This window comes from Cinclus cinclus, chromosome 2 (genome assembly GCF_963662255.1).
Source record: "Cinclus cinclus chromosome 2, bCinCin1.1, whole genome shotgun sequence".
In the NCBI taxonomy this organism is placed as follows: domain Eukaryota; kingdom Metazoa; phylum Chordata; class Aves; order Passeriformes; family Cinclidae; genus Cinclus; species Cinclus cinclus.
Genome location: NC_085047.1, coordinates 38467682 through 38494574, shown reverse-complemented (window position 1 = coordinate 38494574; position 26893 = coordinate 38467682). Strand labels below are relative to the sequence as shown.

The 26893-nt window shown below is 37.1% G+C and overlaps 1 pseudogene; it reads right to left on the bottom strand.

Annotated features, from left to right (window-relative positions):
- Positions 1 to 18039: 18039 nt before the first annotated feature.
- Positions 18040 to 26893, bottom strand: part of LOC134057862 (uncharacterized) — a 201953-nt pseudogene continuing 193099 nt past the window's right edge.

Below are 26893 nucleotides of genomic sequence, written 5' to 3'. Positions count from 1 at the left end.
TCATACACCAATGGTTCACTCTTCCTTCCCTCTTTGAAGAACAGATGACTGCTTAATATTTAACCTATATTCAGTTGCAAAATACTCACGATAAAGCTAAATAATTTTAAATTACACAGTTACCATAGATGTGTTCTCACAGCTTTATAGATACAAAACATTGTGATGCTGGATGGAAAATAGCTGGAGGAGATCTGGCTACAAAATTTCCTCTGTGGAAGTTATACTTCAAGGACAGCAGTAAGAAAAAAATTACACAGAACCATTATAAAATTATTAGAAAAATAAAAAAAAAAAAAGAAAAAGATAATTAATTGTGAGTTGATGAAACATTACCTCCAAGCAGCTTCTCTGTCATTCAGTCATTTTGACTGGCAATTTCTAATTTAAAATTAAAAAAAAATAAACCTAAACCAAAACAAAACACTGAAAAACCATGTTACGTAGGACTTAATTTAATTATATACGTATAAACACATCTTAATTATATACGTATAAACACAGCCTCCACCTCTTCCTCTGACTTGCTCCATGTGGATGAATTTTCGGTCTGTGGTATAGGTTCCACTCACATGGGCTGAATTATATGATATGATTCCAAGGAGGCTATCAGGTAAAATGTAATAGCAACAGAGAGTACTTGTGAATTTAAAGATTTCTAGTGAAGCTGATAAGTAAAATAAATATATACCGGGATAGAAACATCTGGGTAAGAAGATATACCTTTTTATATCCCTTAGAAAATCAATGGTTTTGAATTTATATCTAACTTCAATAAAACACATCTTCAGAAAATAAATGCTTTAATCCATGCAAATTGCCTTTAATAAAAAAATATTGCTATTACATCTGATTTTCACTGGGTTTAGTTATATTTTTTTGCCTCCTAGTTACCAGTTTTGAAGGTTTCGAAAGGACAAAAAGCTTCACTAGAAGAGACTTGAGATGCTTTTTTCTGTTGCCTAGAGATACATGTTATTACTTTCTTGGAGTTATATCCTTAGCCAGTAAAATCACCAGAAGTTTTGTCACTGGTGCTAGTGGATACAAGTACCTTCCTGAGGGTCTCTAAATCTGAAGATAGACAAAATACTGAAAAGGCAAATTACCTGGTGTAATATCATAGTCTCTATATCCCAGTTCCTTCTGTTTATCACAAGACTTTGTCACAATTACTACAAAGAGGTATAAAGGGTCACTAATTGAAAAAAAGCCATTAGGGACTCTGACTTCAACGGTAACTTCTAATGATTGCTAATTTAAATTTACACTGATGAACCACAATGATGATGCAGCAGGAAAATTATGATGACATTATATTTTTACACAATGGCATTTGTAAGGAAACAGTCAGGGGGAGAGATATAAATACTTATGGAATGTTTCTACACTCTTATCAGAAAAGGCATATCAAGTAGCTTACCCTTTCAAACTTGTTTCCAAATTCCTTCTTATCATCAGCCTGATGAGTGTGTGTGGCCATATTTATGTGTCCTATGTTGAATATTGCTATTATGCTCAAGCCTTTTGACAAAAAAAAAGAAAAACAAAAACCAAAAACCTGTAATTATTTGCTTTAAGTTTGAAATTTCCTATAACTTATTTGGATTTTTTTTCACTGTTTTGTATCATTAGTGTTTACCTTACTTTTTTATCAGTACATGAGATATCTTGTCTGAGCTAGTAGTTATCTGTTGTCTCTAATTTGTCTACAGTAAATGAAAAGAGAAGGCATCCCAAAAGGGCAACTATTCACATTTATCTTAGATACATATTCTAGAATGGGATGGGCACTAGAGAAGTTTGTTTCTCAGCTCACTACAGCCAGTACTATCTGAGGTAAGCAATAGGAGTTTCTATCCATTTACATACACTAAATTCCAGAACTGAACTGACCAAAGAAAGAAGTCACTTTTCAAAGAGTAGTTTCAAAACATCTCATATAAAATAATTAAAGAACTTCATATATGTCAGGGAGACAAGTCTCCTCAACCGTTAACTTAGCTGAAGTTTTCTTGACTTGATTTTTTAGTTTGAGAATTTTAGTGGTAATCAAAGGGCCTGGCTATGACAAAAACTTATGTTCTATCCTTTTTAATTAAATGGCTCATTCCATAAAACACAAACACTTTACAGAGAAATAAGTTAATCTAGTACACCTAATTAAGCATTATATATTGGAGCCACACATCAGTGATTCGAGTTATATCAATGGACCATTTCATTTATCAAGGCTGACAGCACAAGTTCTTAAATACAATGATAAATTACTTCCCTTCAATGGAATGATACTTCACCTTGGCAGTTCACTCTCTTTTTTAATACTTTAGAGACAGCTAAGAGTGATCAGTTCATAAACATCCTAAACAGGCACTCTTCCATTTGGTTATTTTCTGTAGTCTACCTCTTTCACTAACTCTTCAGGGTTGCCTAGAGGTGACCACACTTTCCCCTTCTCTCTAGTCTTTGTAATAAGATTCTGTTCAAGAGCAAATTTGTATGAAGATTTGCATAGCCATCATATCTCCTTTGAAGTAATTTTGAATACAAAAACAACTCTGACTTTGTTAGACATACAGCTGGCTCTGTTTAGTGTTGATAAATGCCCATCTCAGGCCAGGGTGGAATTTACTTTACCCACTAAATAGTGTTGAATAAACATTTCTTTCTCCTCTTTTGCCTCTTCTTTTTTTTTTTTTTTTTTTTGAGAATATGGAAGTATGTAGTTCTGCCTGAGCTCATTTAATTTAGTGAAATAGAACAGAAATCACACTGATAAAAAAACATGCATTGTAGCTTGCTTAAAGGAACTTCTTTGGATGAAACACAGCAAATAATCTCTTATATTTTTCATTCACCTTTTTATTTTTCTCCCTTGTGCACAATGTTTTCCATGAAGGTGTTAAAATTTTACAAACGACCTAAATATAAAACTACTATTTACTTTTGCTATTTGAAGGAAGCCGCAATTTTGTTTTGACGTGTTTTTATTTTGATTTTTGTGCTGTACCTTTGGCCAGGTTATGTAATCATTGATAACGAGCCATTGTACATTGTCTTACTGAGGAAGAAGCAAACTAGATGGCTTAGAAAGACTCGGAAATGCTTTACTGTCCTTTTACAGTATTTAGGACTAATAACTACACAATTGTATTTGAAAACCCTCTGGCTTCTCTTAAAATTGTTTTACCCTCTTGCAAATCAAATTCCTTTTATCTGGAGTTGTTCTATAATAAAAGTTCTTAATGCTCTCATACTGCATATGTGCCTGGATTACAAAAACTGTTGGAGCACTTGCCTCATTTTAGCTGAATTATCCAGGATGTTGCAGGGTGTCCCATCTATTTCTGAAGGGCATGCATCTCCCTTAAACCTTGCTTTGTATCCTTTACTCCTTAGTAAAGGTCTTAAAACTTTTGAGATTCTGAAGGACACTATATGCCTAAGTTCTGTCAAGAGCTGTTTAAGTCCAGGTTGGATGGAGCTTTGAGAAACCTGTTCTAGGGGAAGGTGTTCCTGCTCATGACAGGAGTTTTGGAAAGGAAAACCATGACAGGAAAATTATGATATTTAAATTCCCTTCCATTCCACATCATTCCACGGTCCTATGATTCTTCTTTCACGGATTTACCTCTGAAATATTTAGAAATACTGCCAGAAGTCTAGTACCTTCTATGCTGTGGGTTGCAAAGAAGTGCCATGTTTATGTACTTTTTACTCTTGTGTCTTTGAATTGTCTCCTGATGTGCTGAGACCTAATAAAGCATTAATAAAAGGAAATTATATTCTCACTAGTTTTGTATGTGTTGCTGCTTGACTGTGAGGTAAAGGAAATTGCCAAGAAACTATCAATTTCTAGGCAAAACCAGTCTTCATCCAGCTATTTCAGTAAAGATTACCAGTCATTGAAACCACAGGCTCAGGAAATAAGCTCCCTAATACTGATAGAAAAATGGGATGCTATCTCTTGCACTGTATGAAAGTTTGGCAGGATACTCAGTTTCATATTCATATATGTTTGGAAATACTTATTTTCTTAACTTATTGCATGTCACAGGGATAGCCCAGAAAAATGGCACTCGTAGAGTTGGTCCCACTGGGAGATGCATCAGGGTGCATTACCTTGTGAAGGACTATTGTCCTCAGCTGCTCCTCTGATTACTCCAAATGGTTTTATATTTGTTTTTCACAGCTCCACCGTATGTGGTGAACCACTGCACTGGGTCTGCTAAGGATGTAGCTTTCCTCATTGCAAATCATATACTGCTGTGCTTTCCACTGATGCCATAGCAGTGTTGATAACACACCGGTGTTCCATTTGCTGATGATTATTTGATAAATGTTGATGCCTTTTCTCTATCCCATTCTGACCCCTCAGTGAGTTGGTTGGGTCTGGGCAAGAGACTGGGAGGATACACATTTGGGACAACTGACTCATACTGACCGAAAAAGTTTTCCATGCAGTCAAACATATGTTCAGCATTAAACCTCAGGGGGAGTGAAGACCAAATTTTTCCAAAGTAGCCATTTCTCAGAAACTGGCAGGGCATCAGTCTGCTAGTGGAAGGTGTTGCATGATTGTCTTTGCATTGCTTTGGGCTTTTTCCCTTGTTTTATTTTTTTTTTTTTCTTTATTTTAGTTTCTTCTTTTTTCTCTTTTTTCTTTTTTTTTTTTCTTTTTTTTTATTATTATTGGAAGGTGTTTTTCCCTTTTTTTGTTACCTTCACTTGTTGACCTGTCTCAATCTCAAACCATCATTTTTTTCCTTGCTTCTGTCTTTCTGATTCTCTCCCGTCCCACTAGGGAGGGTGACACAGTGACTGGGTAGGGGATTACCTGCTTGCTGAGGTTAACCCACTACAACCACGCAGCTCCTTGTTGTCCTCTAGACACATGATGGCAACAAGCAGAGCTCAGAGCCTGCAGGGGATTAAACCAACCCAAATTCACTATCTTGGAGAGATGGAGGAACAGTTGACAAATCTTTGTTCCTTTGCTCTGCTTTTAAAAGTAGAACATAGAAGTAAGAATATGGAAATACAAAGTTCTTCAGCACAACACCAGGAAAATAACCTGCATTCTTGGCCACAACAATTCCTGGTAGCTATAAATCAGAGCTGTGTAGGGAGGTACAGCATATCTAGAAAGTCATTCAAAAGCCTAACCACCTTCCGGAGTTGTTCGAAAAAGACTTTATCCTCTCCATCACCCAAAATAGTTCAGAATACATGTAACGTAGCATTTCGCAAATTGTTATTCATGCCTTATATCTGAAAAGGAGGTGAAGTACAGTTTTACATTTCTATAATAATTCAAGTTTTCAGTAGAAATATGTATGGAGGAGTTAAAGAGAATATTTATGCTCTGAGAATAGGAACAGAGCAAACCTGTCCCAGGTGGTCAGCAGGACCAGTGATGCTGACATGGTTGCCAACATGACTATCTTTGCTGAAGAGCTGAGCTAGTGTGGGCATATTGCCTTCAAAACCTGGTTCAGGGTTCTTCGCATTTCTGCTCTGCCTTACAAGATCAGGGCTCTTGGAACTGCGGTCCACCAAATGTTGCAAATATCTCCTTAGTTAGCCTGGAACTGCTAGAACATATGCAGGAACACGGAGAGGTTTGTCTTACAAGTAAGTTTGAAATAATTACCCCAGGATACAAAAAATTCAAAGCTCTATAAGCTTCACAAGTTTTTTTTTTAGTCTGCTGTATTGCTCTCAAACTGTGGCTTGGACTGAATCAAATGCAGTATTCTAAAACGGAATGGGTAGGAGGATTAAGGCATTACATCGCTCATGAAAGGATGAAGAGAAACATGCACAGCACAACTCTGTGTGTGCATGTTACAAAATATTCTTCTAAGGAAGAGTTAATAGAAGGCACCCAAGTGGCCTGGCCTGGGAATTATATCATATTCACACACAGGACACTATACATGCACACTGCATGTGCACTAAAGTTTGAAAGATCTTTTAAGAGTTTTTATCTTAAATTAGACCACAGCTACCATGCACAATTGGCAAGTATCTGATGTGTGAAATCGGCCGTCTGCAAGATCTAAGAGAAAAGGAAAGCTGAGACAAATTGAGCTCTGTTGGCCTCTCCAGTCTGATTAGTCCATGTTGCCACTTGAAGTGAAGCTGGATCTTAGGATGTCATTCTTCTGTTGTCTTAGAGAGTGATGTTAGATATTTCTGCTTGTTCCCATTAGTGCCTCCTTAGAATCATAATTAATTTATATTAGCAAAGACAATTTCCATTTGCTATGGCAGTTCTCCAGCTCCCTCAGGCTTTTCAAGTAATTATAAATCATCGAAATAAGAGGTATTACTTCACTTCTGTTACAATTTTTCACATTTTGAAGGTCCCTAAACCTATTCAGTAGTGCATGTTTAACAAATTGGAATTCAACTGGCCTGATAGTCCTCACCCATATTCCTCATGTGGCTTTACTTCAGTGACTTCTTTTTTTTCCTTGCAGTGATGTGCCAATCCGCTGATCGTAACAAGCTATATTTGGAGACCCACACATGCTCTTGCTGGGAGGATTAAAAGGATGAATTTATAGTTTCCCAGTTGGATGGCAGAACCCATTTCTCATACTTGTGTGCACATACAAATTATTAAGAGAAAAAAAAAAACAAACATGTTCTGTCCTTTTAGCTACAGTAAAATTCAATGTTTAGTGTCCCAAATACATTCTGTCAAATACTGATTTTGGCATAATTTATCCATAGCTCATAGCTCATATTACATAATTAAAACATGTTTTGTTGTCAGCAGAAAAAGTGAGGGAAAATGCAAATTGATAGTTGGAAATGATCTGTTATCTTGTATTTGGGATTTACCCCACCAGTTAATTTATTTCTTTCATAGATGTGCAATGCTGGAAGTCACACATGCATAGACTCATTCATGTCACGCTTCAACACTATTGGCATCTGTCAATAATTGCTTCCATCTTATTTTCTAAATTTCTCCATTTTAAGGACTGTGATTTGGCAGGTCTGTGAAATAAGCTTGAGAGTCTTGTGCTCTGTTATCTCTCATTTCTGCAGAACCCAAAGTACTACAGCAGCTGAAGTGATTAATAAGCCTGATGAGAGTCTCTCCATGATCTAATAAGTGGAATAACCCCAGGAACCAAGGATTTGCCTTTTCTTCAAAATGGATGTTAGATTGCTACATGAACAGAACTGCCAGCTGCATTGTACCGTGCATGGGTAACAGTGAGTTTATGGATAGAGGAGTCTGGGTGTGTCTTTTGCCTCATTTACAAGCCGGGGATGAAGGGATTGAGAACAGCCCTGAGGCAAAAGACTTAGGGGAGCTGGCTGACAACATAAGCACAACATAAGCCAGCCATGTGCCCTTGCAGCCCAAAAAGTATGTTTTATCCTGGGCTGAATCGAAAGCAGTGTGGCCAGCAGGACTAGGGAAGTCACAATGCTTTTGATTCCTCTATTCTTTCTATTCCTCTCTGGTGAGGCTCCTCCTGCAGTGCTGTGCCCAACTGTGGCATTCTTAGCACAGGAGAGACATGGACCTATTGGAGTGGGTCTGGAGGAGAGCCACAAAAATGGTCAGAGGGCTGGATCTTCTCTCCTGTTAAGAAGCCAGCTGAGATAGTTGTTCAGCCTGGAGGAGGCTCCATGCAGATCTAACTGAGGCCTTTCAGTACCTAGAGAGAATTTACAGGAAGGATGGGGTCAGATTATTTCTGCAGGGCCTCTAACAATAGGACAAGGGGCAATGGCTTTAAACTAAGAGAGTTTGGTTTTGACTAGATATAAGGATGCAACTTTTTATGATAAGGGTGGTGAAACCATGGAATATGATGCCCAATCCCTGCAAATATGCAAAGTCAGTGAAGATGGGAGTCTGAGAACCCTGATCTAATTGAAGATGTCCCTGGTCATTGAATGCGGGTTGGACTAGAGGACTTTTTGTTCTTTATAAGACAAACTATTTTATGATTCTTGCACTCTCTTCAGCCTCCTAGAACTGTGTGCATCAGTCCTTCTAGGTTTATAAAGCCTAATCCAAACCTGTGCTCTACATCATTGCTGTCACTGCCTCCTCTAGTTATAGGGTGAAAAGACAATTATTTTCCTGATACACAGCTGACATCTACTGCAGACAAAGCCTGCAACAAGTTGTCAATTTATTCTGATGGGATTATAAAAATTCTCCAATGTTTTAGCTTTTCACCTGAGATGGATGGATAGAGGATCCATCCTACTATTTCCATTCAGCCAGCTCAGAAGCTGGATAAACTAGCAGCTGACATTCTTTGTAGCGATTATTCAGAGAACCAGCCCTTCTGCCTCCATCTGTGTGTGTACCTGGAAGGATGGAAAACATAAAAATATGTATGTGTATTTATGAAGGAATACGAGATGGCAATGCATATAAGGAAGACAGAGTGCATGTTGTACGCAAGAAAGGTAAACCCTACATACATATAAATAGCAGGTGAAGATTAATGTGAATAAAGCTTGGTCTTTGCAGTTTTATTGTTACCCAAATAAGAGAGACAGGCTCATGTTTTAAAAAGGGGGGGATGGTTCAATGCTTTTTGTTTGTTTGTTTGTTTGTCTGTTTTGTTTATTTGTTTAGGTCAAATAACAAATGTTTGTCCACTTTATTCTTGTCCTTTTTCTTGTATTACATCAAGTGTAAAGACATCTCATATGAGATGTAATTATGTAAGACAGATCATGAACCACAGGATTTCAGACTGGGAGAGGGGCTCACTTTTTGTATGAGGTTGAAAATTACAGCTTTTCCCTGATAGAGATGTTGACATCTGTCTCATAAGCTCACCTCATGGGAAAGCAAGTCTCCTGCCATGGGCAAGAGGAATTTACCACAACATGAAGGCAGGAGTTGAGTAATTTAAAAGTAATTTAAAAGTAATTTAAAACTCTTTTTACTTCTTGCTTGATCCCAACCATGCACAGCTGCACTAGTCCATGTTTTCAGCTGTTCAGACACTTTTGAAAAGTGCAGGCCCTTGCACAGAAAAATGCCAGTGTTTCAACTCTAGAAGTTCAAATGTCATGAATTTGACTACAGATAAAACTGAAAAGCTTGGACTAGAAATAATGAGAAAATGTCCACGCTGTTCATTATTGCCTTGCAGTTTTTGCACATTCAGACCACATTTTTATCATCTCTCCCAGCTGGACTTGAAACAGGGTTGGATACTTTGTAGGGCCTTTTATTTTTTCTCAACCAAAAATCTATAGCCACTTTTGAGGACCTGAAGTTAAAAAAAAAATAATCCCAAAATCACAAAACTTAAAATGAAATAGCAAAAATTGACAACATTGTATCATACAACATAAAATCTATCCAAGTTCAAAAAACCCCACTTTCAAATGTCTAGAAAGAGAAGAATGGAGTACAAGGGTGCCAATAATGAGAAAACATAGTTACTAAGAAGGAGACAGAAACAAGTTTGGGTCAACCAAGGACAAATCCTGATTTTAGTAATTCTGAGTACTCTGCAGGTAACTCATCCCTCCTTCACCCTTGAATGAATCAGATCTAAATTGTTCATCCTCTCCCATACCTGCCTGTCAAAGCCTGATTCTTCAACTGCAGCTGCTGCTCGGTGATTCTCCCCCTTGGTGTTCTCCCAGCTGTGCCTCTCCATTGCTTTAGCAGAACTTCGTTTGTTTTCCAGAATTTTGTATGTGATTGGGTGCTCCTGATGCCTCATATTGCAGGGCCGAGCTGACAAGGAATTTTTACTTGTTATTAATGTTGCTACTTAAGGGATGCACAAATAACATGATGTGTATTTCCCTTAATCTCCATATATTTGAATACATATACAATATTTTCATGCATGCACCTAAAAATGCACCCAGTAATCTATCTTGCTCTAGGTAATTCGACCTATTGCAAAGATGGGAGGTTCAAATTAATACTATAAAAAAAACAGCCATGTGGGCAATATTTAGAAGCAAATATACATGGAAATTTAGGGTGATTATATCTTTAATGGAAGCAGCAGTGCATGAGAAGAGTCATGTCCAACACCAAGTATGATAATTTACCACAACACTTTTGAGGATGGTGTTATTCTCACTCATTCTTGAAAATGGGAAAAAAAAAATTAGGAAAGTGGACTAAAATATTAGCCTTTGGCAGCTGACTCCTTTATTGTCCTTCTGGGGCCTGGTGAGAAAAATTTAAAACTTCGAGAAACATTTGAAAAACAAAAATCTCAGTATGTTGATTGTGTCATATTAATCTCTATTTACGTGTCCATGCTTTACATTTATAAGATTTGGAAAATGTTTCTATTTCTTACAAAATTAGATTTCTTTTTTCCTTTATAAAACAACATGAAGACAGGGTAGTTTTTTAATTAGTTCATCTGTTTCAGAAATACTGTAGCAGACAAAATACATGCAAGTTCACACGATCAAGTTACTTGTAGGAATATTTATCAATGCATATATTTTATTAGTGAAATTTTAAAAGTATGCTAACTCCTTTTATAATATATTGAGGTAATTTCTGTGTACAGAGGAAATTATATGTAATTCAATCCTAAATCTGAAGGAATTAAGTACAGTTCCAAGAATTAAGTAACAATTGCATACATTCTAATTTTGCTCCTAAGAACCTTTCTTTTTAAATTAAGCTATTTTTCATTAAACCTAGTAGCTGTGGGGAAGCCAAGTGGCAGAAAGCTAAAGCTGTGTCAAATTTAAAAAGATAGGAAGGGGAAAGACACAAAGAATTACAGGCTCATCAGTCTCAAATTTAGCCTAAGCAAAACAATGAAACAGCTGGTATGAGGCTTGACTAATAAGAAAGTAAAGAAAGGCATTATAAGTAATGGCAAGCAATACAGAATTATGGAAAACAGACTTGTGCTAACTTGTTTAGATTAAAATAGCATTCAGATGGATACATAAAATAATGTACTGTAATGTAATAAACTTTGGTTGCATAAATGTACCCAAATTTTCCTTTGAATTCTACTTTATGCAACAGAGACACTTATTTAAGTGCCATAAATAGCTCACAGAAAATAGATGGGCTATGTTACTGTTGGTGCCATGTATTAGTCCAGAGGTCTTGGTTCTTGTCCCTTTCACAGCCCAGTGCTTTTTGTCATCTCCTGAGTGAGCAAAACAAAGCAAAACAACCCCATAAAATTATTTCCAGTCCATATGGGGGAAACTGAAAGATTGATAAAATTATAAATAATGAATGAGATGAAGAGTTATGTGGTTCTTTTAGTAAGTAGGTCATAAGTAAAGGCTTTTTACATGGAGATGGAAAGTTCTGAATGCAAGAAGAGAGAGTGAAAGCTGCACTTCTCCAAAGGGACTGTACCTTCAAAATAGTGACTTTGAGAGGCTCATGGAGGCATATTTCCCCCATCTTTATGCCAGCCATTCCCTCCAGCTCCTCTCATAGAGGATTTCTGGTAGTTCCCTCTTCCCAGAGGCTAAATGGCCTTAGTGCAGCAGGTATGGCTATAACATGGTCCTGTGGATGAAAATATTATCTAAAGTACAGAAAATAGGAATTAGCCACTCATTTTTAAACCAAAGTGTGACTAATACTTGCAATAACACTTCAGTGTTGTGATGAGTTCTCTGTAAAGTTGAAATTAAGACTGCTTGTAATTTAAAAGCTGAATTTAGTCCAAGAATTCCTTGGGGTCTATGCTATGTAAGAGGTCAGACTACCTTGTCACAGTAGTACTTCCTCACCTTATAAATGTGAATGATAATACTCTCTATGTTTTCTTAAAGCCCAGTGTCTGGGAAATGTGATTACATTTTCAGCTTCCTTTTAGAATATAACTTGCAAAAAAATGTATAAAACTAGAATCAAGGTTAAGAAAGAGGAAGACAAATGGAGATAACTTTTTATTTCCTGTTTTTAAAGAAATCTGGTAACATCTGAGCCAATCCTAATTTTTTTTTTTCTGTGCATTTCTTGACATCACAGACAGTTCCAGTTTTGTACTTCTGTGATGGCTCCCCTGGGCAACAGTACTGATGTGTTTCTGCAAAGAATGTGTCAGATTTATCTATGTGGAGGCAAAGCTCTGATTTTCAGTGCAATAGTCTGTTTCTTCAATTCTTATTAAAGAACAAATATATGAAATTATCAGACCTTGTCTTACTTTACAGCTTGCCTAATTATATCAGGCCATCCTCTCCCTACATTTTCCTACTGCACTGGGGGATTGCCATAAGACTTTATTGCATAGTTACTGTACTCTGAAATTTTTTCATGGAGTCACTTAGCAAAAGAATGAGGAGTTCTGGGCTGAGCTCTGGCCTGGTCCTTAGAGACTTTTTGACATCATAAATACCCTTCATGTCTTTAGTTTTAATCTCCTTCCAAGCATTATATTTTTAAAGTAATAGGAATTAATCCAGTAGTTAATGATACTATAACTACAGTACAGAAATTTAAAACAAAAGTTAACCTACTGTAAGACAGCTCCTCACTTAAAGAGGAGTCTTAGTTATAACATCAGCAAAACTGAAAATCACTCTAATTTTCCCACTATTTGTTATCTGACATTTTCTGAATTTCCTGTGCATTGTGAAAGCTGAAACCTTTCTTCTCCAAGAAAAATAGTGTCTGGTCTTTTAAAGGCTGCAGAAGTGAATGGCCTGTTGTTGGAGCAACTGTTTGTTATTGCCCCTCTCGTTAACAATTAGAATTAAATGAAATTTCTCAGAGAGAGTCAGCTCAGAAGCTGTCCTGGTGTTTCTCTTGCCTTTTTTCAGCTTCCTTTTCTCTTTCAAAATGTAACAGGTAGGTGGCTAACAGAAGAACACAGCCTTTGTGCTATATGTGTAAGGCCATTAATTTGAGTCCCAGAGATGGATGGCTTTCCAATCCACTCTTCTTTGTTGTACTGTATCTGTGATTACCCTGGAGAATGAAAAGAATGAAAAAGTGGCTCCCTTGCCTCTCTTCTTTATTACTCCAGGCACAGAGTATCATTATCAGCCTTGGAGTTGATATAAGAAGAGCCCTCAGGTTAGTGAAAGTACAAGTAGTGAAATGGTAGCTAAGATTCCTTTTGGGCCTGCCCTTCCCAGATGTTTTCACCTGTGCAGTTTACTTTCAGTCACTTTCTTTTTCTCACAGTCAACCAGAACCTGTGGTATATAAAAATAAATTCTTAATAATAATCAAACCTGTGCTTTTAATAATAATAACAATAATAATAATAATACCCAATATTTTCTGTTTTCCTTGTGTAACTCAGCATATTACCTCACTCCACCCTCCTCCTTACAAGCCTTCTGTTCTTCTAAGTTTGCAATAAAACATCATTCCACACCCCTCATAGATTATACACCCTTCACATCCCCACCCTTCCTTTTTGCTCTCTCTTATATTCTCCACCTGAATCCCCAAGTATGGGTAAGGAAAATATGAGCTGGAACCTAGGGAATATTCTTTTAATGGATAGTCAAACTTTTCAGGAATGTTTTTGTAGCAAAATTACAGTTTTCATCATATCTTTCAGCCATCACACTGAACGAGAGAAATTTGCCCTCCTCTGCTGCATCCTATTTAACAACAATTTTTTTTTAAATGGTGTCTGTCTAAGTGGTTTACAATTGCTTGGTTAATGTGGCTACAATTCAGCTATAATATTCTGTACTTGCAAAAGCATCACAGATTAGAATTATGAGAAGATAACAGAAAAATTTAACACCTTTACAGGGTTACAAGATGGGACCTGAGGTGGACAATAGGGAAAAAGAGCTTTGCAGGTTAGGCATAATACTGGGAATATAGGAACATTGGTGATATTGAAGAGATGTCACATTGATTGTAGCTTAAGGAGTCAATTTTCCAGTCATTCCTTCAATGTGCTTTTTGATCAATATGGCAGTCTCTGTATCATGTACATAAGAAACTACATGGAATGAGCACTATTCATGCAGTAACTGAAGCAATAAAATTAAGCTCTGTTTGTTGGTTTTGGGGTTGTTTTCATTCAGTATGAGTACAAAAGAAAAAAGTAAAAGAGCAAGGGGTAAGATCTCCTGATTTTTCTTTCATTAAATAATTGTATTGTATAGTTTTGTCTGTTGTTTACTGAAACATGGAAAACTTCTCAGTTGTCTTAGAAAAGTCCTGGGTATTTAGAAAATTTTTGCCTACTCCTACTTTTATGCTGAAAAACCTCTTTAATTTTTTTTTTTCTCACAGCCTTAAATAAACATAGTGTCCACCAAAATTGGAATAGCAGTCTAGAATATGATTTCACTGACACCAAACAGTATTTTGGAACAGTAGTAAACAGAAAAAAATGTTCTCCAATTCACTGTCCTGCGGTTTTGTCACAGGACTTGATGGGTTAACAGAAAAGTTTTCAGGGGATAGTAATTTGTCTTGAGCCAAAATGCAATTTTTCCTTTTTTTTTCAGAAAGATAATCCCACTGATTTCTCAGTGGGATCCCAAATCCTTTTTATTTACTTTTGAACTGATGTAAGAATTTTAGCTGAATTTTTAAAAGTTAGAATATTTTGTAAGCTCCTATTTTGAAGTAAAAAGAGGAAAAAGTTTCACTCCAGAAGATATGAAACTTAATACTGGAAACCTGTAATCATCCTTGGTTATCTACTGAAATCAGTCCATTTTCTGTTCCAGTACTATAACCTTGAGAGTTTTCCTATTTGTCACTGAAATATTACCATTTCTACCTTAAATATCCAAGGGAGGATTAATCACCAACTATTAGGAAATTAGTAATTAAAACACTCAGCTGAATTAAGAAATACCTAAGTCACAACAGTCCTTATCTGAGCCTTTCCACTTCATGGGAACTGTCATCAACAGCCTCAGTGGCAGGGAATGCAGTCCTGAATTATTCCTTCCATCTTTGGCTGAACAGCTTTGTTGAAAGTGCTTATTCTGCAGTCATGTCTTGAAGGCAGAGGGGAGCCAGGATTTAGAGACTGGGACCTTCCAAGAGCATTATACACTGTGTTTGCTTTTGCATGTAATTTTTTTTTTCCTGCATACTCCTGCATCTTTTATTTTCCTTTTTAATGAACCTATCAATTAGGCAGATGAAGCAAAAATAGCATAATAGAAACAGCGAAGTTTTCAAATTCTTTAGTAAGGAATATACTTCCTTAGGGACTTGGCATAAAACCTTTCTTATTTTCAGGAACAGGAAGGTTATTAACTGTTTCTTGCCTCCATGTAGCCATGTAAGTTTTTCCATGTGCAAGAGCTGGAGTAATAAACTCACTGAATCACAGCTGGCTGAGGATAAATATTTTAAGGTCCTGACCTGTGATGGCTCCGTTTTTGTGACTGACAGCTCCATGGTAACTGTGGCCAGCAAAATATGAGTGCGTGTCCTTTTCTGCTGAGTGTCTTCATAGAAGTGCATGGAGATAAAACAGTGTTGAGTAGGAATGGCATAGTGATCTACTGAATATCAAAACTACTTTGAAAATCTGTGGGGAAATCTGGATCTAAGTGAAGGTATTTAGAACAATTCCTCTGTGACATAGTGGAGCCAGGATTTCATCTTGTAGAAGGCAGAGGAGACTATTTCCCTGCTATAAAGGTTTTATTTTAGTCTATAAATTGAACTGTAAAGACACACATTTTCCCTTCAATTCTAAAGCAGCATCCAAGAACTATAGAAAAAAAATATATTTTTTTTACTTTTATTTTCTGTTTCTATCTTCTCAGACTCAGCAATTCTAAACAAAGAAATCAAATATAAAGAAACTGGACTTTTTGAATATGACCACAGAATATAAAAATATTAACAGTCTAAATCTGAGGTCTATAATTTTCTCCTGTTTTTTATCAATGTACTTATTTCAAGGCCTCACAGCATTACTATAGTCATCAGGACCCAGATCTTCTGCACAACCCACACAGTTCCATTTTATACAGGATATCCTTCACCAGAAGAAAATATTCTGTCAAAGATATTTTGTTCTTTGGCTGAATTCCTATGTAAGTCACATTTTCTGAGCTACTCCTTCAGACTGGGATAAAGTAATATGACTTGCTTCAGGTAGCATCAATTACTCATAAGTTTATTGAGATCCATAGGGGTTTTATTAGTTTTGACCACCATATTGTCATAATAATGCCACAGATAGCTGAGTACACCGCAAATGATCTGTAGGCCATGTGAAATTGTCTACTCTGCAGTGACTGGGACCTTAATCAAGGCTCTCATACTTAGTTGTTGCTCCCAAAACTTTTAGATGTGTTGAAGTAAAGATAATTGAACTAGTTTTATCCTTACACATTCGGTTTTATACCTTCCAGAGAAAAGAAGGAGCAGGATGAACAATTCAAATTCACAATTGAAAGTGTTTAAATCACTGAAGCAGAAGATACACAAGGTCTCAATCTAACTTTTCTTGATTCACAGTTCCTAGTTCCGTAGCATCCATCTATTAGGTTCAACATTTACCAGTCCTAATTAAAGAAACACATGACTAAAAATTTCTATTAAAATATTGATCAATATGGCATGTGATTTGGATAATTGAGACCTCTTAGAAGGCATGTGTTTGTTTCAGGTCATAGAACAGAGAACATTCTCTAATAAGAGAAGAAACTTATTCTCTCTTCCCTGATAGTTAAAAATAAATTTACTTTGAATGTATAAATATACAAAATTTGAGACCAGAATTTGATCTCCTTTCCAGAGTATATTCATTCATAAGTGTACCACATGCTGGTCTGGCAGACAGCAAGCTAGATTCAATGTGCATGTATCTGATTGAATTTACCTGGCAAAAGGGAAGTTTCCTCAGTGTCTTTTGGCTTTATTAATGAATTAATTCATTAACTAATTAATCAAATTAATTAGTTAATTGAAACATGTCTTTTAGATATAATGTTATGCCCCAGGTTGCAGATGAAAAATATGTATATTTCTATATATGTATGCCTGCTTCTAAATGTCCAAAATAAATATTTTAAATTACAGACACTTTTGTTAATGTTAAAATTTGTTATACACAGATTTAGTCATTGAAACACCTTTATTTTTCCCCTGATTAATTAGTGTTTTTAAATTTTTTTATTATTTTAAAGAAGACTATTTTTAACAGGTTATAGGTAAGTGTCAGTCTCTTCTTCCAAGTAACCAGTGGTATGACAAGAGAAAACGTCTACAAATTTGTCCCAGGGGAGGTTTGGATGAGATATTAGGAAAAAATCTTCAGAGAAGGGTTGCAAACATTGGAAAAGGCTGCCCAGGGAAGTAGCTGAATTGGTGTCCCTAGAGGTATTTAAAACCTGTGTAGATGTGCCACTAAGGGAAAGGGTTTAGTGGTGGACTTGTCAGTGCTGGGTTAATGGTTGGACTGGATGAACTGTTCCAACCTAAATGATTCTATGATTAAGACAGATCTTTCTTATGTGTTCAATGAACAGTTCTATTATAGAACCTACTTGTAAATTAAATACTAACATTGAAGTTAATTAGTTTTTCAGTTCTTAAGCTGACAAGGAATGTCTCTAGCTTTTAGATGAACAAAGCAATAGTTTCTTTTTTGAAGCTGACCGAATAATTTTTTTTCTGAACATACTGAACAGGTTAAACTGTTTGTTTCCATGGTAACAAAGGTTAATTAGAAGATCTTTTAAAGCCATCACATTAAGTGCATATAAAAGGCAAAACTGAAAAAAAAAAAACCCGGGAGTGAAAAATTATTCAAAAGTAAGTTTGAACTGAGCGACATTAAAAGTTGATCTACCTTTACCAAAAACTATCATCTTGTGGAACCAATTTAAAATTAAATTCCCTTGTCTTTATTTAAATTTTAATAAACCCTGGAGATACACATGTTTTAGGAACATACATAGTTCTCATCTACAACTGCATCAACTTTCTTGATATATTATTAACATATGAATCCTGAGGAATTCTATATAATTGGGCATCTCTTTTGGTCCATGATACATCAAGTATGTACTTTTCTGGGTAAGGGTTGTACAGAGTGAAATGAATATTTTAGGATGTAAGATTTGTTAGGGACTTCTCTTTTCAGGCTGCTCTGGAAGTTCTATAATTTTAGAGTATCTCCTCTCCTCTCCTCTCCTCTCCTCTCCTCTCCTCTCCTCTCCTCTCCTCTCCTCTCCTCTCCTCTCCTCTCCTCTCCTCTCCTCTCCTCTCCTCTCCTCTCCTCTCCTCTCCTCTCCTCTCCTCTCCTCTCCTCTCCTCTCCTCTCCTCTCCTCTCCTCTCCTCTCCTCTCCTCTAAAAAAAATGACATTAGGGGTCCTCATAAAGCTTCCCCTCCAGACCTCAATCCATCCTCTTGGCCCTCCTTAGGATAACATTTTAGTAGTTTAATGTCTTTTTTTATTATTATTATTGTGGTGTAGAAAGTTACTTTTCCAATATTTGGAATGTTTTTCATGTCCTAAGCTCCCGGGAAACACCAACTAACACAGTAAATCTCAGTAAGAGTGATTTTTGGATTGAAAAGAGTAATTTAAAATTGCATCAACTAGCTCTTGCTTTGCTCAGTTGCTATGCATATCTGTTAACCCCGTGGTTATGCCTGCTACTCTATATTACATCACCAATCTCACTGCACTTCAGTTTAAGATGCAAAAAAATGGGCAGTGTTTTAATATAAACCTCTGTGAGGTGTAGAAACATTGTCACTGAGGTATTAAAATAGCAAGTTAATAGATATGCTATTTCCTTTTCTGAGTAGATGCTTCTTGGTTAAACAGAAGTTTTGGAATACTCTGCATCATCATTCTTGTCGTGATCCTTTCTGACTCCATAAATAATTTCTTTTTGTGCTCTTGCTCATGCTAGGAGGTGAGCAGTTCAACCTCTCCAGTGCAGTCACGCAGAGCCCAGAGCTGTTTGTGGAGCAGGGAGCTGTGGACATACATGATGTGTGTGCCTGCTGTCCCTGGAGAGATGCAGCTGGCAAGGGAACTGCACGGGCTCTGTGAGGAGAGGCAGGCTGCTTCCAGCTGCCTCCAGCAGACCCATCTCAGGAGATAATGGAGCCAAGTGGGGAGGTGCCCCTGTGAAAACATATTTAAGAAAGGGATAAAAGGTGGAAGAGCACAGGAGTGAGGGTGGGGGAGTGAGTATGGGCAGTGTGAGCACCAAGGAGAGAGCAGGACAATGGGGAGGAGGTGTTCCAGCTGTTGGAACAGGTGCTGCCTGCCAGCCCACAGAGACGCCACAGTGAAGCAAAAAGTCACACTGCAGCCATTGCTAAGGACACATGCTGGAGCAGTTCCTGGTGAACTACAGGAGCACAGGAAGGACCAGCAGAGTCGTGGTTACTTAGTGACCATAACTCCCATTCCTCACCTCCATACACCATGTGGGGTTGGGAATGTTAGGGGAGTCAGGAGTGGAGTTGAAGCTGGGAAAGGGGAAGATGTAGTTTAATTTTTTTTCCTCAGTTTCTTACTACCAAATTGTATTTTAATTGTCAATTTAATTGACCCTGGTTTTATCTCAAGCAACAACCATTTTTCATCCACTGTGCCCACTGTCCCATTGAGGAGAAGCAGAGAGTGTGAACACTGGGGTGAGACTGTGGCCCCTAGCCAAAGCTAACCACCACAACCATGAATGTAGCTCCTTGCTTCTAAACCTTGCTCATGATTACTGTGGCCAGGCTGTGGTCCTTGCAATAGTAAAACAAATCTTAAACAGTGCAGCCCTTTTTACACCCTCACTGCGCTGGCCCTGTCACCAACCCCTGGTGACACAGCCCCTACCCATGCTCTGCTTGCTGTGGCAGAGCTGCCATCATAACAGGGTGAGAGTGGTGCCAGCCCAGCCCTTGGCTTCCCAATAAAAGGTTCTGGTGTTCTTCAGAGTTGCTTGAATGCAGAGGAGCAAATGATAACTCAGGCATATGAGGACAGTGACCAACATGGACAGCCTGCTGTCACTCCTGTCTCTGTGGGGACAGTTTGACACCCGGGGCTGTGGCCACGTCTCAGACCCACATCACCCCCAGCCCACCCCACCTCCCCTGGGCCTCGCTGACCGGGCTGGGGCAGGGGGAGTTGGAGCCCAGCAGGAGGGTGCAGACAAATAAATGTGGTGTCTAAACACTAGGGAGCTGTTCAAGTGTTTGACATCCTGACCCAGTGCCTCTCTGGCTGTCTGGAATCCCAGTATCCTGTGATCCTGATATTCTCTAATACCCTCTTGTGTAGTTTGTAAAAGGATACATGAACACACTCTCAGAATATTAATCAACGTACAGTTATGCTGGAAAAATTGTTTCTAGGCTTTTGCTGAGGATTAACTATACATTTAAAAAGCAGTCCAATATTTCTAAATGAGAAATTAAGAAAATCCCAATTGCAACCATGTGAAATTCACATGGTAGTCCATTTCAAATAGGAATCTGCAAGCAGAATGCATTCAAACTTTCCTAATTATTTGTTGTTTTTATTAATGTGACTTAAGCTTGGAATTCTTGGATGAAAAAGCATTCCAAAACATTCTAATATTCTTATTAAACTTTTCATGAAAATTTATACTCTTATCCTACAACGTTATAAAAATCTCTGTGAGTGGTGCAATACACGTACTTTTTTAATCTGTTCTAGAAATAAAGATTAATTATGCAAGTTCACAACTACCATTCACTGTGTTTTGTTACAGATATTTAAGACTGAGGAATCGTGACCAATGCAACTCATTACAATCGCTAGTCCTGGCTCCATGACTCTTTGCTTTTACAGATCTGCTGGCTCATACTATAACTATCTGCCTGTAACCTGATTTCAGCTGCATTATTTGTATTAGGGAAAGGGAAATGAAGTTCTATATCACTGAGACTCATCTCACTCATGAAAATGCAACACCAGCAGTGTGCACTGGCTTCTAAGATATGTTCTCAGTCCCACAATTTCAATGCAACTTTAAACTCCTTACACAGCAAACAGAATGCATTACTGTTCTAGGTAAATTTTGGAAGACTCCAAGGTTTTCTGTTACCTTTAGTGGGGTGTTAACTGCTGGCAAAAATATTTGCCCATCCTTAATACAACTACTGCAAAAAGACCTCAACAAATTAGGGATTGACAATTACCAACCTTACGACGTTTAACCAGGGGATGTGCCAGAATCTCCACCTGGGATGGGACAACCCTGGATGTGTTTAGACCAGGGAAGGAGAAGCTGGAAAAAAGAGGGTGTCTGGGCACTGGAACTGGCTCCCCAGGGAAAATGGGCACAGCTCCAAACCTGACAGAGTTCAAGAAACATCGGAGCAGCACTCTCGAACTTGTGTTGTGAGTGTTGGGGGTTGGTGCTGTGCAGGGATAAGAGTTGGACGTGATGATCCTAATAAGTCCGTTCCAACTCAGCTTATTCTATTATTCTACTGAAGGCATTATTATATCTCAGTTTTTACTAGCATTATTTATAGGAGAATTAAATGGTTTTGATTTAGTTACAATGTAACCAGTATTTTAATTTGGAAAAAAAATATAAATATTTCTGAAATTATTTAAATTAAGAGTTTGCATCTGCACTGTGTTTCCCTCATTGTATTTGAAATAGAGAAGAGGTATAGAACACTTCAGATTTTCACTTTCTCGACTGTCAATGAAGTTTAAATTAAGATGGCATCAGTAGGCCATCTGTCATGGCTTCTTATGTATAACGCATGACACCCCATTGCATTTTATTTAATTAAGCATAATAAATTATGATTTATTTATGTCTTGTCTTTTAGTAAGTGCTTTGGTCTCTTTGGAATAGACCCTTTACTTCAATTACTCTGCTACAGACCAAAATATCTATCTGAGAATCAGTTTAATCAATTTAACTAAAACTGATGGACACCCTCTTGCATTATTATGTTGCTTTTTAGACTCCAGATAGTCTCTGCTATTATTCCATACTGAATCTGAAATTCAGACAAATGAGTGACTGCAATTTTTCCATCATTTAGGAAAACGATATTCACACACTGAACTTCTCCTGTTACTTTCATCTGGACGGCAGACAGAAATAAAACTTGTTGTGCTCATTCGTCATTACTGAAGCTGTCATTACTGAACACTGATACAAAGAATTCCAGCCTTTACCCAATGACACCATTTTATATCTCGAGACTACATCACAATCTTTCAATATTACCAATGCAAATAGTACAGATAGAAAGAACACTTCTATTTCTGGTAACATCTAGCATTTCATCTGTCCCTTTTCTAGCAATCCTAGACCGTAGAAAAGCATCTCACCTACAGAGTTGTTCCTTGGGAGTCGAAAAAAAAAACTGATGTTCATGAATACTTGCTAGTCATGTATCAAAGATCTATTAATCTGCATGGGATAACAGCTAAATCAAAAGTCGTGATTTTAGGTTTGCATTAATTCATTAATTCTGTTTTTTACTGAACTATAGCTTGATGAGTGCACTGATTATTTATGCCCATATTCATTAGTATTCTTTCTTGTGCAGTGTGAGACACAGGCAACTGAATTATAATATAATACATATGACATATTTATACTCACATTTTCCTTGCTTAAAATAGTTTTGCCAGATGATTTCTTTGCTTCTGCACCAGCCTCAGATGTAGTTCTCAAATCTTAATAGCAGTGTTACTTTAACTTCTGTAATATAAACATATAACACAAAAAATTCCTTATCGTGCTTTTTGAAAATAATGCAGGCATTTGTCCCAGAAGAGAGATTTCTGCAAAGAAGCCCAGCTAAATATACTCAAGTGTGGCATGAGTTATTCTTCCTGGAGAACAGAAAGCTCTGGGGAATTATTAGGTGGCTTTTCAGTATTTAAAGAGGGCTGGCTATAAGAAAGATCACAGAACCATAAAATGGTTAATGCTGGAAGAGATCTTAAACATCATCAAATTCCCATACACCTTCTACAGACAGGGCCACCTTCCACTAGACCAGGTCACCCAGAGTCCCATTCACCTTGGGCTTGAGCACTTCCAGGGATGGGGAGTCCACAGCTTCTCTGGGCATTCTGTTCCAGTGACTCACCACCCACACAGTAAACAATTTATTCCTAGGATCTAATTGAAATCTACTCTCATTCAGCTTACGGCCATTCTCCTTTGTCCTGTCCCTACATACCCTTGTGAAAATTCTCAGGCTCTCTTGTAAGCTCTCTTCATGTGCTGGAAGGCTCTGGAAGGTGCCCCCAGAACCTTATCTTTTCCAGGCTAAATCGCTGCAGCTCTGTCAGCCTGTCTTCATGACATAGGGGCTCCAGACCTGTGAACAACTTAATGACCCTCATCTGGACTCATTCCAACAGGTCCATGTCTTTCTTGTGCTGGGCCTGTTGTGATAGGACTAGGAGTAGGGGTTTGAAACTATTAGAGGGTCCATTGAGTTTAGAAATAAGGAAGAAGATTTTTATGATAATGGCGGTCAAACACTAGCAGAGCTTGCCTAGAGAGGTGGTAGATGCCCCATCCCTAGAAACACTCAGGCTCAGGTTGGATTGAGTTCTGACCAACCCAATCTAGCCGAAAATGTGGGATGTTGGACTAGATGAACTTTACACATCTTTTTGAACCCAAACTAAACCCTAAATGCAAATATGCAGAACATTAATCTGCCTGTCTTTAAACAGTCCAGCAAAAAGAGATAAAAAGCATGCAAATGGTCAAAAATAGAAACTGCTCATTGCTCTCGGTTTGATTTGTTATCTTTACAAATTGATGGGCTAATTATTTGAACATATATTTATCCACATATACATGTTTGAAAATAAAGTTGTTTTCAAAATCCACATTTGAATACTGGCATAATAAGACACAAAAAAACAGAGAAAGAAAAAAGAAATTCATGTAATGAGTGTATAGTTACTAAGAAGAAAGGATGAATTGCATAACACATAACTCAAGGTTTTCATGTGTTGTTTTCTCTGTATGATAATAATAAATGGAGGAAACACAAATGCAAGAGAATTTAAGAGCACAGAAATTTGCTTCTCAGGAAAAGCTTATATCATGTATGCTTCCCATCTTACTCATCCTTTTAGACCTTCTTTGTATCAACATCTTTAGTGCTTTTTTTTTCCTGTCCAGCCAAACTTCCTGGAGTTAGGCAAAGGTCACAGTCCCCAGACTATGAACCCGTGACATGTTATTGAAGTTATGTGGGCTTAGTATTTAAATCCATTAAATCATTTTGATATCTGAATGCCCAAAGTTCAAAATGGCTAGATGAGTTCCTCAGGTGCATCTTGCCCTCTGAAAGCTGGTATTAGTAGGGCTCTCATAGCAGGATGAGTACATCATTAGGTCTTACAGATACATCAGGTGGTCATAAAGCACTCAATGCATCATTCTTTCCTCAGCGTTCCTTGGAGGACTGTCATTTTGTGAACATATGAAAACATACAAATATCAGAAAAAGCCCTGCTCCCATGTTTTGTTGCAATTACTAGGTCAATGTAATTATACCCTCACACCCAAATGCACAGTCCAGTACTCTAAACTTTGTGAGCATTATGAAACTAAGTGATTCAGGAGCTTTAAGCAAGCCTAAGTGGATTAAATTCCACAATTTTCTGTAGCATGGTTAGCATTTTAGTTTTTCTTATGTCAGGAATGCTCTGCTTGCATCCTTTTACTTTCCTGAATGTTACACTTCACTCTGCGCATTATGAATTCATTGGAGTTGTAGATATATTCTATGGATCTATCCAGCTTTACTTTTCCAGAAAGGTAAATTCATATGAAGATATAGATAAGTGCCAAAATTAAAGAAGACAGTGAAGGAAAATTAATTAACATATCTCAATATGTGTTACTTGATATTAACCACTAGTTGATGCCATTAATTTAATTTGTTATTTTCCTTAGCAACTTGAGCTCTTTGTGATGTGAGCTGCTGCAAACAGAAGGATTTTTGTTTACCTTAGTCTCTGCAAGTGGGGTTATTTCTTCTACATGTCACAGCTCTCTTGAGCTGTTTGTTAGAACTAAGGCCAAAGTATAACTGATGAGAAAGCTGTACATTCTAATGTACAACTGTAGAATAAGTTGTACTACTTTATTATGTTACCTTAGTAATATATCTGCCTTTTCATTTTTTTTGTTAGATATTACTTTTTTAACATACTATCTGAAGTAATGGTTTTTGAGTCTCTCAAAAAGAATGATAATTTTACATAATCACATATAACATCTTAAAACCTTGTAATACATTACCATTTGTTGAAATTTCCAAATCTATAGCACATCTTTTTCTACAGAAAGCTTTGATTATGTGCTGCTGTTTTTATGAGTCATACGATGTGATTTTCCTGCTGATTCTAAAGAGAAGAAAGTTTCTTCGAATTGTGAATCTCATGGAAATCCCCCACATATAGATACATATTTTAGAATTTTTTGCAATTTTCAGATTATTTGGACACTGCAATACCATTCTAAGAGTCAGTGTCCACTGGGAAAGAAAAGCTTAACAGAAACAGCTCCATGACCTTGATTTTTCCACATTCTGAATAAAGAAAAACATATAAGTGAAAGTGAATAAAGTCAAAGCAATTGATGAAATTAGAAATAATATTCTATATGAATTGTATCTGTCCATTTAGAGAGACTCATTTTGTCCAGTTTTATGACTTGTGTCTATAAGAGTGGACAAGACCAAATTCTTTGTTTTTTTTAAACACAACTTCCATAAAGCTAGGAAATACTATCCCATTTTATATAGAAATCAGTAGAGAATAAGTACATTAAGAGGCATTACACGGTAACATAGGACACCACAGATGAACCAAACCTAGAATGTTTCCCCTGTCTTGCTCCTTTGTAAAAATCTTCTCTTACTTCTTTTTCCAGGCAGGCTCTTATGCACGGTTGTCTATCACACAATTTACACAAATGTGTAAATGGCTGTAAAGCCACACCTGTGATTCTGAGAGTTCAGGTTTTTAATGGTACCCACCCTTGGGTGGGAGCAGCCGGCTGCAGTCACCTTATCCATTTGCTGCATCTGACCTGACTCATATTTTATACAAATTGCAAGTGATGTAGGAGGGCTGCAGGAACATATGGTTAATTATTTTTGCCAGGCACCCTTTATCTTTTCTCATAGAGTAATTCTTCACCAACAGGGGGAACAGAAGGACTTTTAATACTGTGTTTTGTCTTATGTGGCATTCATCAGTTCTGCATTTTATTTTCTACCCATTGCATTTGTGGATTCTTAAAAAATCTGCATAAATTCCACTTCTACTTATTTGAATTACAGAACCTGCACTTCTATGGCTGAAAGAAAATCAGAGGTGGTACCATTTTTATATAGCCCTAGCACAACAGCATTGAATCTGCCTCTTTACAACTAGATATGATTCATTACACTTATCTAATGCATGGCACAGCCTCCCAAATGGCATAGACATAACTAAGACATGTAAGTAGGACTAGGAAGAAATGGCCAAAAATTCTTCAAACTGGAATTTGAATTCCTCATAGTCTGGGTTTAAAACTATTGTTGCATTCCTCCTTACAATTACTCCTTGTTTATTTTCTCTTACTTATTTGCCACTTTTTTATTCATTGATAAAAACTGTGTACATTAGTTCTACAACCTGCTAAAGACCTATGGTTCCATTAACTATATAATACCCCCATGGGGAAAAGGCACAAATTTCCACCAAAACATTAGAACCTTGTGTTCAGTCCTCCCACATTAATATATTTCTCTTTGGTGGATATTTCTCTTTGGAGAATCTGTGCCATCCCCTTTCTTTCTTGGCTCAACTAGTTTTAAATCCTCACACTGGAATGCAGTCAACCAATGTAGGCTACATTTACTATGTTACTTAGAACACATATGCTGGTTGGAAATTTTTCATTATTATAATTTATGACAGAAATAGCTTATG